General features: G+C 35.8%; 1 protein-coding gene across 3 annotated transcripts in view; it reads right to left on the bottom strand.

Annotated features, from left to right (window-relative positions):
* Positions 1 to 12,065, bottom strand: part of ZZZ3 (zinc finger ZZ-type containing 3) — a 62,173-nt gene that overhangs the window by 36,308 nt on the left and 13,800 nt on the right. For all 3 annotated transcript variants that reach the window (XR_008468015.1, XM_054211516.1, XM_054211517.1), the window contains exon 2: positions 507 to 670. The gene's annotated coding sequence lies outside the window, so the exon portion shown is untranslated. The remainder of the gene's footprint in view (positions 1 to 506; positions 671 to 12,065) is intronic.

The raw sequence follows: 12,065 nt of genomic DNA, 5'->3' as shown, positions 1-12,065 counted from the left end.
TTAAGAGAAAATATGAATAATACGAGAAAGAGCAAATGAGCAAAACATCAGTAGTTGAGCTGAAGAGAGAAAAAAACCCCACGTAACTATGTGTTGTCTATAATGGTTGTTTATATCTATTTTCCACATGGATAAACTTGCCTGTATATTCTCCCCCTTTTACACACAAGCTCAATACCTTCCGAAGAGCGACCTCATTTGGGGTTGAACACAAACATGAAAAACAGGGTCATTTAGATATTCCATTTCACCCAGGTTGTTCTAATTAAGGCTAGCACACATTAAGGATAAGTAACTGACATTTCAAATGGATACCAATAAAATAAATTAAACCAAATTCCAACGTACACTTTGGCGAGTAATTACTGCTGAACTCCACAGGCATTAGAAATAATATGTAACACAGAAATCTTTACGGATTTGTTGGCATGTTACTTTCTAAAGAAATACACCTTACATAAGTTAAAAAGTTGTTATTTTCTTAGTACAAAATGTAAAACACTTACCATTGCAAAACTAGAAGAAATAGAAACTTCTGACATTTCATAGAGCGGGCTCTCACTGCACCACTAGAAAAATATCAATCACCATTGCTGATATCCATGATGTAATCCAAATGCCTTTTTACCAGTTTATGCCATCACCCATCACATTAACAAGATTTTGAAAACTGTTGAGAAAAAGACAAAGGCATCAATAAAACATTTAAATTATTTCATTAAAAATTAAAAAGAATGCAACAGGACACATAAAAAGTAGGATTTTTTTTAAGAAGCAATTATCAATTTTACAAGTGTCCTACATGAAGAACAGTATTCTATAAAGTAATTAGTAATTAAGAATGTGAAATCCTAATTTAGGTTTCAAATATAAAATATCTTTCTTGGTTATTTTTAAGTGATTCACTGTATCACCCTAAAGATGTGGAAGCAAATGAATTCACAACACAGTCATGTGCTAGGGTGTTCAAACCTCAGAAGACACTTGAAGAGACACAAGAAACCAAGTAGTGAAAGATATTACTACAACTAATGAATTGTGAAATGCATTGTCAAATATATTTTATAATTAGATACACAGTGAAAAACAATTATTTAATTTTAATCAACGGAGCAGAACTCAAAACTTACACTGGCTACAAATCCCTGAATAGCCTTCACCTATACCACAGGAGTGAAACGCTTTCCAGAGTTCACATTAAATCTATTCTTCACCCAAGGAAAAAAATGTGTACTACTTTGTTTATAGTGGAAGTTAACCCATTTTCATATTGAAAGACAGAAATAAAATTTATGCATCCAAAGCTACATAATGCTTTCAGTTGTCTCCAGAGTTTGGGCATCAGTGCCATTGCCCAACAACTACTACTTGAAAAAAACATACCACGAATTGCATTTAATTTAAGAACATCTAGTACTATGGAGGCATCATATATCACTATAGAATAGTGATTACTGAATCCTTCTTCAGATTCTATTGACTTCATAAATGTGAACTTATTTTCATATTGACAATTCAGAAACTTTATGATGCGAAACACAAGCTGACACGTTTCTCTGCATTTTTCTTTCTACACGGTTATTATATTTAGATTATATACTTCAAATTACCAGTATGAAACCGTAAGAGCAGAAAACGAATTCCCCATTAAGTTGACAATTCAAAATATAAAATGAGCCAAATCAGAGGTTAATTATGTTGAGTTAAAGTAAAATTCAATGATGAAAGATATTTCTATAATGATGTTACATGAAGTATCATAAATTCTATTATATGAATAACTAAATCGAATTAGATTTCAATTACTCAGTGGAATATCTTAATTTAACAGAAAAGAATTGTCATAATAAAAGGCAAATAAAGAATGTAAAAACAAGGAGGCAAGGAAAAACAGTTGAAAATGCAAGAGAGAAATGACTGAAAGGAATGAGCAAAAAGAAACAGCTGCTACTTAGCCATACCAGGAATGGAACTAGGAACATAAAAAGCCCCAGTATCAAGTGACTTCAGCCTGTGTCTCCCTGCCATCCAGCTTCTTCTGGTTTTAATATTTTGGTAAGTTCTCAGTTACTTAAACCTGTATTGTTGCTTTTCCTACAGATCCCTTTAACTGACAGGAAAGCGATATACATAAATAGCAAAAGTAAGGTGAGATTGTGACAGATTTTTGCAAAACCCAAACAACGTATCTCAAGAAAAATCCCATAGCCTAGTAACTTTGGTAATATAGAAAATAGAGAAAAAAAAGCCTGAAACAAAATATAACAGTGAATCAATCAGAAGGAGGTCTGACCTCAAAATTTTTAATTACTTCACCAGTCCATAAGTAAAGAATATTCGCATAAGTTGCTTCAGGAATGGCTGAAATACTGATGTCAGTCTTTCCTCAGATTTGTACATGTTAACTCCCCTGATTTTCTTTCCCCTAAAACAACCTTATTTTACTCACAGCAGGAAAGACACAAACCCTGCTGTGTCTAGTTGCGTCTGGGGAGAGAAAGAGCATTTTAGACACAGCACAAAGAATGTGTAAATATCACAAGAGGAGAAACCAAGGTGGGGGAAAAAAATGTTTTATCTACTCAGGTTTTTTTGTTTAGTAGCAGTTTCTAGAAAAAAAAAATTTAAAAAAAATAGAAAACTTTCATCAGGACACACAGAAATGACTGCACCTCAATTACTGCTTAAACACTAGAAAACAACATTCACAAAAGCTTACTAAGTGAATAATTAAATAACTTCTCCCAGAAGTTTCCGTTCTTGAAAAGAAACTAGTATTTCTTTACATTTCACAGCCAATTAGAATTATTTTTTTCACCTGGAATAACCACATCTTCCATGGCAGAGAAATTCAATGGAAGAGTAATTTAGTGTTTCGGACACTGCTCATTTTAGAAGATATTTATGTGTTGGAATAAGGAGTGCAAGGGAAACTAAATACCCTTTTAGGTCTAAGCCATTCTTCAGGGAACCACATGAACATTAAAGAAAGAGAATATTGCAATAAAGACTCAAAGCCTAAAGAGAATGAATCAGCTATATCAGCTACCATTAACATGGTAAAAAGCCTACTAAAAATGATAAAGTTACAGGTGAAAACAGAATATAATGAAGACAGAGACAAAGCTCTGAAGTAAGAAAGGGGCTCTAAATTTGTCTCTTGTGGGGAAGGACCTGGGGAAGACATCAGTGTTGTGAGTGTTGATGCTGAAACCTTAACCGGAATGGTCATACATTAATCAGTATGGAACTTCAGAGTGAGACTGAAATTCGACCACCTACAGAAATTTTTGATACATACAATTAAGAATTTGATGACAGCACAGGATGGAGTTACATGGAGTTTTTAGCATTTGAGAACCCTTAGTTAAAGGGGTTTAGGTGAACTCTACTCATACACGCCATAGTCATAAAACTATGCTAGAATTTTTATTTAACTTAACCAGTAGCCTATTTAGCAAAGCTAGTGAATGTTGAACTGTGTGTGTGAAAACCTCTAGCAACAGAGAAAACAAGTGGAGATGGAAACCAATAGTTAAAGACAGGAAAATGAGCAAATTCCTTCCTAAATATGCCTAGTCTAATGGAAGGTGTCCCTGCCCGTGGCACGGGGGTTGGAACTAAATGATATTCAAGGTCCTTTCCAACCTAAACCATTCTATGACTCTATGATTCTATGCAGAATAAACAATTTCTTCACTGGGTTAAGCTAGTACTGGGTATCTGGGAAACAAGTCCATTGTTCAAAGGAATCCCAAGAATTAAGAAACACATACATAGTTAAAAGTACGTTCAATGTGGCCCTAAACTAGAGAATAAATAGTAAAGAAAAGAGGTCAATATATTAACATAATGGGTGTATCAGCATATGGGACCTGAAAGCAGCAAAGCAATGAAACCCTCTACTATAACCGAGTTGTAGTGCTTTTTATACATATAGTACTTATGATGGATATATTAACATTACATACAATATTAAACAAACAAAAACCCCTGTGTATTTGGGGGAGGAAGTGGGAAGAGACTCTTGCAACCAGTAGTTATTTGATATCACAATCTTATGAAAAAGGACAATTGCTACAGCCTTCCACAACAATTCAACCCTAGAAGAGAGAACGGTTTGTTCATCTCATCTCAAGTATAACGAATCATCATCATCTTAGACGAAGAGGAATAATCTGTCCGTTCCTGTTCTTCTGAGTCTCATCTAATAATCAGTTTCCATTCATGCTCAATAATACCGCATGGTGATGAAGACTAAAATGTTTTGATGTGTTGGTTTTTCCAGTGTTCAGCTGTTGCCACTGTGGATACCTCATAGCAGTAGCACTATCTAGTCCCATACTGCAGTAAATCCCAAAATCACTTCAGAAAGAATATCTGTTATTGGTGTAGTTACCATTTACAAGAGCAAATGTGACACACAGGTAATTGCCCTCTCCTGTTCCATTTTCTTTCTGCTCAAGATCTGTGGGACCTTGCCTGCCTCTGGCTGAAAGGAATATTGCAGAATGTTTTATTTCAGTCATAAGACTCTTTGATCATACTTACTTCTGTCACCAGAACTTGGGAGTCTTTAGTGTATTTTCCTTTTTTAAAACATTGTATTTTATTTTTTAAGAAAAACTGTGTCAGATTTTACATTATCTTTTTTCAAATTGTAACACTTCAAAAGAAACATCACTTTTACACACATCTTTCTAATACCGAAAAGCAGAATATTTTCTGGGGAAGAAAACAAATTGAAACAAATGTGTATCAATGACAATAATATGGTGCGATTTAAGAGTGTAACGTGCATAATTTAGCTGGCTTGACAATGTATACTCAGTTGTTCTACATCTCACCCCAAACTATTTCTTTAATTTTGAAATCCTGCTTCCACTGACCTAATGATTTTCTAGACTGCTATTACAATGCACTTAATATAACTCTATTAAAATAACTGTGACTTTTACATAAGAATACAGCAAAGTCTGCCATATTTCTGAACCTACAAACATTGTCTGTTTCTTTCAGTATCTCTGAGAAACCACTCTGAGCCACTGGCCACTATTTACATTTCAGGAAACAACAGTCCACTAGGAACTTGCTACTGGTCTCTCTCAGTGCAGATACAAAACTGATGGCCAAAACTGCATTTTCTCAAGCCTCTTTCTAAATTTCACTTCTCCCAAGAATCAGTCAGAGTTGACGAAACCTGTCTCTGACCTGACGCTGTATCTGTAATTCAGTCTTCTACATTAAAGTGGTTTTACAAAGAAAAAGCACAACATTTATCATGAATCTCCTGTTTGTCATTACCTTCTATTATGAGCATGTCAAGTTTTTAACCAATTACTGCATCCATGCACTAAGCATGCATGCATGCAGTCTTTAATTGTTAGCAGAACTCTGTATAAGCTTCACGCTATGGCCCCTGGCGGGGGGCGTGAAATTACATCTTCTGGTTTTGCATTTTCCACAGAGAGAATTATACCAAAGGTATCTTGAATAAGCTTTTGTGTTCTGATTGCCTAGAGACGTTCTGATCATTACACCGTTATCTTTCTTCTTATCAGCTATACACTCCAGACCACATTATTTCAGTGAAACAGAAAAAAACCAATTACTTTATACATTTTAAGCATGCATATAGTACTGCTTATGTGTGTGTATCTCCAAGAAAAGAACACTCATAGATGACTTAAACTCATAAATAAAACCAGTGCATCTCTGCGGCATAAAATAGCAATTCTTAAATTCTCTGCAGAGCAGTAGTATATTATTTAAAACAGTACATTTTTTAAAATGGAAAGTTTATTGTATAAAATGAAGAGTGCAGAAGCTATTTATGTAAACAGAATCTAATCTCTTAAAGAAGCATTTGCCCAAGACAAAAAATTAGCATCTTTGAACAGAAGAGAACCTGCACAGACATCAAATTATCGGGATTTTGGTTTATCTCCACATATAAAGCACATCATTTTCTAGCAAAGTGGTATTACTAAATTAGGGATGAATTCCATTAAAAAAATTTTATATTCACTAGTCTATCACATCTAGAGTACGCCAGCATCTCTTCCCACACATAGCGAGCTTAGCATAACTACATTAGCAAGAAATTAGTTTTGCTATTTTCTGATTTTACATTACATCAAAATAAGCAATACTTTCAAATTATAGAAATAAACTCCCTCCAAAAAGATGTTAAAAAGATCTTACTTGAAATAATATCTAACAATAAGCAGCTTAAAGCTATAATGAAAGTTTAAACGCAAGTAAAAATAAATAAATGTTACGAAGCTCCATGTTCTGGAATTACTCTGAGATTTCAGCCATCTCTGACACAGTAAGATTATATTACCTATAGTCGAAATACAGTTTGTCAGAATGGCACTACTTATATTTACTTTATCTTATATATATGGATAGCAAGATGAAATTAAGAAAATAAAGAAAAAAGGAAAAATTTAGAATAGTAGGGAAAAAAATGTATCAGCTGTTTTTAAAAGTTGTACCACTCCAAACTAGCTGGGATGCACTTCACAAAAAAACCTAAAACTGGCAAAGAACTCCAATGGATAGTTCAATACACTCATTTTCTTCCTTAAATTAGATGGGTTCACCAGGCCAGACAAACCTGTTGTTACATGGGGGGGGCGGGGGGGGGGGGGAAATTCTTCAGAAAGATTCTTCTTATGGAAAAATTGTTTCTATTTTTTTCTGGGGGAAAAAAAAAAGTAATGGAAGAGCAAGCAAGTAAACTGAACCTGGTACTTCAATAATAGGATGTGTGAAAAAAACCAAAAGTTTAACCTCCTCCTGTCCACCTCTGTCTTACATTGACCCCTCTTTCTCTAAAACCACAAAATAAAGAAAAAGGTCAAACCAGCAAGTTACATGACAGTGACTAGCAATGCACATCTGTTCCTCTCTATCCCTTCCACTCAGCAGTGGGTTATCAAAACGGCTGACTGCACTGATATTTCTCACTGCCCTGGGATAGCTACATGAGGAAATATATTGGGAGGATGGGTACAATAGAGGCATCACATCCCTTTTCCAGTCAAACATTCCAAGTTAAGGTTGCAAAGTAACTTCATATAAAACTAAACAGCAATCATACAAGTGTAACCGTACAGCAGAATTCTAGAAAAGTAACCACTCTATCAAATTTCTTCTTACAGATAAACCCTAAACTGCTTTCAGTTTCTTGGCCAAATTAGAGTTTGCGCTGAAATCATACATTGAAGCATCTGCCTCAGACTGATATTCCCACCCTGCTGCCTCTCCCTTCAAATCTCAGTCAAAATAATCACTCATTTCTGTGCACAAATATGGAATATTTTTTTTAAACCCTCTTAGTGCTTAAGACACATCTGACTTTTTCTTCAGTAAGTTTTTCTACCTCCATGTTTCGGAGTAAGAAATTGGAATTTGGTGTAGAGAAGCATTTGCCTGAGAACAAAAACCCTGGTGGAGTTGAGATTGAAGGCAGGGTAAGGGAAACGCTAAACACAAATGGATATGTAAGGAGAGCAGCTGCATTAGCAACGTCAGCGGACACTGACCAGGGAAAGAGACAGACTGGAAATCTTGAAGAACTGCTAGAAGACAGAAGGAAACCGTGAAAGTGGGAAACTGGAACTGGGAATAACTGGAAGAAGCAGGCAGGCAGTATCTGGGATCTTACCTAGTCACAACTAATCTATACACATCACTGCAGCACCCATCCAAATTATGTCACAAATACTTGTGACAACTCCGTCAACACAAATATTTGTGGAACTATACTATGAAATGAATCTACAAATAGGTCTGAGATGAAAATATCACCTTTTCTTTTTTTCTTTTCAAATGGGTCCAGATGAGTCTCTTTTTTCTGTGGGTCATACTAAAGGACAATGTGCTGCAGCACAAGGATCACGTGGCCGGAACCAAAGGTGAACATGTGAACTTTGTAAGGTGGTACCAAAGCCCTAGGAACAAGAAACCACATTCCACACTTCAACACACCACCTAGTACTGCTTCATCTTAACGTATTAGAAAAAAGCCAGAAAGGACCAGTTACTGTGACATCATTTAATACAAATTGCATTTAGCATGAATAAAGACAATAAACCTTAACTAAAGACAGTAAAGCCTTAACTAAACACCCTTAGTGAACCTACTAATCAGTCAATAAAGTAACTGTTGTCTGATACAACTAACTTAACAAGAGAACTAAAAACAGATTACAGAAATAACTTTCATGTCCCACTTCAAAAAAATCACACTTAACCTCACTTATTGGCCGTCACTCTATCCTTCTCACCCCACCTACCCACTCCACTACATCATCCTAAGTGAAAGTCCCACTCTAAATTATAATATGCTTTTCACGTGAAACCATTCAGCTGCTAAATAGCTTTGCTGTTATCCAAAGAACATCTCCTGTGCAGGATTACTAAAACATGTGACTAACATCTTTGAGATACATTAAATTACACAGGTTCTTGAAAAGCTCATTATAAAATTAATTACCCTAACTTGGTTACAGTAACCATTTATCAAAATGTTATTCTAGCACAATAGACTCCAAGAGTATTTAATCTCTCAAGCACAGCTAGAATATAGTTTTATACCAATAAATAGGAAAAATATGATTTATTTCCTAACAAAGTTATTATTGCAATATGAAGAAAATATCAAGCATAAAAAGACATTCCCTTTTTCCTACAGGTAGGCTGCAATTGTAAGGGGTCACCAAGTACTTAATAACCCTGCTTACAGACAAAAAGGAATTGATGAACAGTGCTCCTTTACTTTCTTAAAAGCCCCAAGAAAAAACAGTCTGTCCATTTTTGTAGACTACTACACAAAGAGAGGGACACCTTCTTGCCTAAGCTAAAGAGTTGATCTAAATCACGTCTCCAAATGGTTAAAACAGATTCTGGAGAGACTGGGAGAGGGGCAGAATCCAGAACTATCCTGGCATCTATGAATAAAAGAAGCAGAGCCTGTCACAGCTATGCTGTGGCCCTGCTGCATCTTCTGACCAAATGCATTTTCATGCTCCCAGAATTACAGGCCCCCCTTGCCACATGAGCTGATATTGCAGGTACGATTGTAGCACCACTCACCATGGAACCAAACAGATGCGTTCTCACATGCCAGGGGCTCTGGAAAGTACCAGACTAGCTTATAGGACAAACTATGATTTTACCTTGAATTTAAATACTGTACTAGCCTGCTACCACAGAATCATTCAGCTTGGAAAAGACTTTAAGATCGAGTCCAACCATAAATGACTTGCCTTATGTTGCTTTTTGGTTGGCAGTTATTTTTAAGAGCCCTAGCTCTTTTAAATGTTCATGTGGCTGTGTTATGACTGACTTTGATATATTAATAAAATTGCATAGCGCAACTGTCACTGCTGCACAGCAAGCATAGAAATATCTATTTTCTGCAGAAACAGTCTGAGATACTACAGTTGTTGAAATGTTTCACTGACATACCCCTATGCTAGAACCTTAACGTCGCAGTTCTCAAAATAGTGATTTGTGGCAAAAAGACCTATCCCTACTTTTTGTTCCAGCCTTCCATATAGGATATTGTTTATTTTCATTGTCTCTTTCTGATGTCCGGTCCAATGCACAGTACAGCTGGTAGCTACATTTAGCCACACAGGACAGCCTTGTCTTTGCAGACAGTCTTTCAGAGCAGTTTTGAGCACATTCCTGTTCTGCGAGCTGGATGTCAGCATCATCTACACCGAGAATCAGCCTATCTCCCCAGGAGTACTTGAAGGCAGACAGAAATTTTCTCCCAGTGCTTGGGCATCCTGACAGAATAGCAGATATCAGCACTTACAAACAATGTCTTACAATTTATTCTTAGATTCTTTCGAAATTCTGCATTGCAACTGACACTGAGCTTGTTAAGCAGAGAGGTTTCATGCCCCTCTATAGTTTGATATTCCCGTTCTTTGTTCAGTGTTCTGAATACAAGACCCTTATGCATATTTCAGTCTACTTGGATTCCTGAAGTTTCAACTGAAGGTGTTTTAAGTGCATTAGCCACTGCATTTTTTTAAAAGCTCTTGAAGTAACAGCGACCAGCCACCTGCTGTTTGATTGCTGTCCTGTCTCCGGGCTCACAAAACAAAACTTTCAATATGAACATTATTGGATACCTTTTCCTTTTAATTACAGCACACCTATTGGTAATAGAGGCCTTGACTTAAAACCCACAAACTTTATTTTAAGAGTGGTCCCAGTTCAACTAGTACGTTACTTTGTCTAGCTGCTTCTGTCTACATCCAACTACTTCCAGATAGGACAGCTCGACAAAATTTCCTTGATTTAACAGTACAATGGTAGTCTATTTTCCTTTTTTATTTTCATATAAATTATTCAAATAGGACTATGATTGCATCGTGGGTAATTTTGTTTTTCTTAATTGCTATTTTGCTTTCTTCTCTTGCTCTGCTCAGAAAGTCTTTGTAGGCCAGAATGCTCACTGATAAACAACACGCTGCATTTAATTTCCTGGGTTTTCTGTGTTCTGCCTTGCCTATGCTTACAGTACCAACTGGAAATACAAAGAAAGTTCTGTTTCGCCTGCATTTACATTTAAAATCTCAGCCTTTCAGTTACTGCTTACTTTCTCACTATACACATTTTTTTTGTTTGAACATTTTTGCATAAAATGCCATTATCACACTGTAAAAAATACAGACGAGTGGGGTTTTTTTGGCCATAACTACAGGTCTTTGCTTTTCTTGTGACCACTGATAAATAATCTTTAGGCTTGCTCCACTTACATTTTTCATCTAGACACAGGCTTGCTCATCAGTTTTGCAGTTTCTACAGCCTTTGGCACAGTAAAAACTTAGACCTGTCTGATTCACGCTTTTTTAATATTTAAAAGTCACAAATTGATTATCTTGAAATATTGAGCCAGAAGAGTAAAACTTTTCACACAGTACAACTACACATCAGCTGTTTTTTCTCCAGGTATCTTATTAACTTGTTGAATATACACATTTTATAGGTTTAAAATGCATTTCTAAGCATTTCTGAGATTTCACACTGTTACTCTAAACCCACCATTAACCTGTTCAACACACTGCAGAAATACAACTACATTTTACCCTCTGTATGCTCTTCTTTTTCCTTCCTTTACTCAACTTTGTGGTATAAGGAATACCCAGGTATTCTGCTTTGATTATTACTGTTCTTCAGGGTTGCTTTGTTTTGCAATATTTATAAACATGTCCTAAGCACTTTCTAAACATATTGCATGCTCCAGATATTGAGATGTTGTACATTTACAGAGCAATAGAGACTTACCTATTACTGCCTAAGCACATGAACACACCTGACACCTATGCACAACATACATTCAATACACTTTGTATGTTAATTGACCATCCATTTTCAAAACTTCTTCCTCATTAACTTTAAAGGCAAATCAATTATTTTAAACTTTATTAACTTCAAACATCTTTTCTCACACTGAGTCAGACCAAAGGTCCATCCAGTCAGCACTTTGCCTCGAACAGCAGCCATAAGCAGTTGGCTAGGGAAGAGCTGCTGTACCCAATACCTTCCCAGCTTCCAACTATTTTTAGCTCAGGGTCCTCTTAAGTCATATGTGATTTCTATCTATTTACTAAACTTCAGTGGATTTCTCTTCCATGAACTTTCCCTGTCTTCTCATGAGCTCCCATACATTTTTAGCACTCAGGCTATCCCACTGATGTGTTTGTAAAAGAGAATTCCAAGTTTTCAATTTTACAAATGGGTATAAAGACCCACAACCCGGCAAAATGGAAAGGCTTCAAGGTTAGGTAACCAACGCAACTTTTACAGCAACTTCAGTCTTAACTCTTTATCCTTACTACTTTCAATTGTATGTATTTATTGTCAGAATAAGATTTTTGTCTTTTACTTAGAGCTCCCCCTTCTGCTTCACTTTTTATGACTTTGCCTATACACATTTTTCCAGGAATAAAGAAAAAAAAATCCATGGTATTATCAATGATGGAAACCTACTACATAAACAAAGTATGCCTTTTCAACTATAACTTCAAATGTTT

This window comes from Rissa tridactyla, chromosome 8 (assembly GCF_028500815.1).
Source record: "Rissa tridactyla isolate bRisTri1 chromosome 8, bRisTri1.patW.cur.20221130, whole genome shotgun sequence".
NCBI classification, from domain to species: Eukaryota; Metazoa; Chordata; class Aves; order Charadriiformes; family Laridae; genus Rissa; species Rissa tridactyla.
This window is presented reverse-complemented; position numbering and strand designations above follow the sequence as displayed.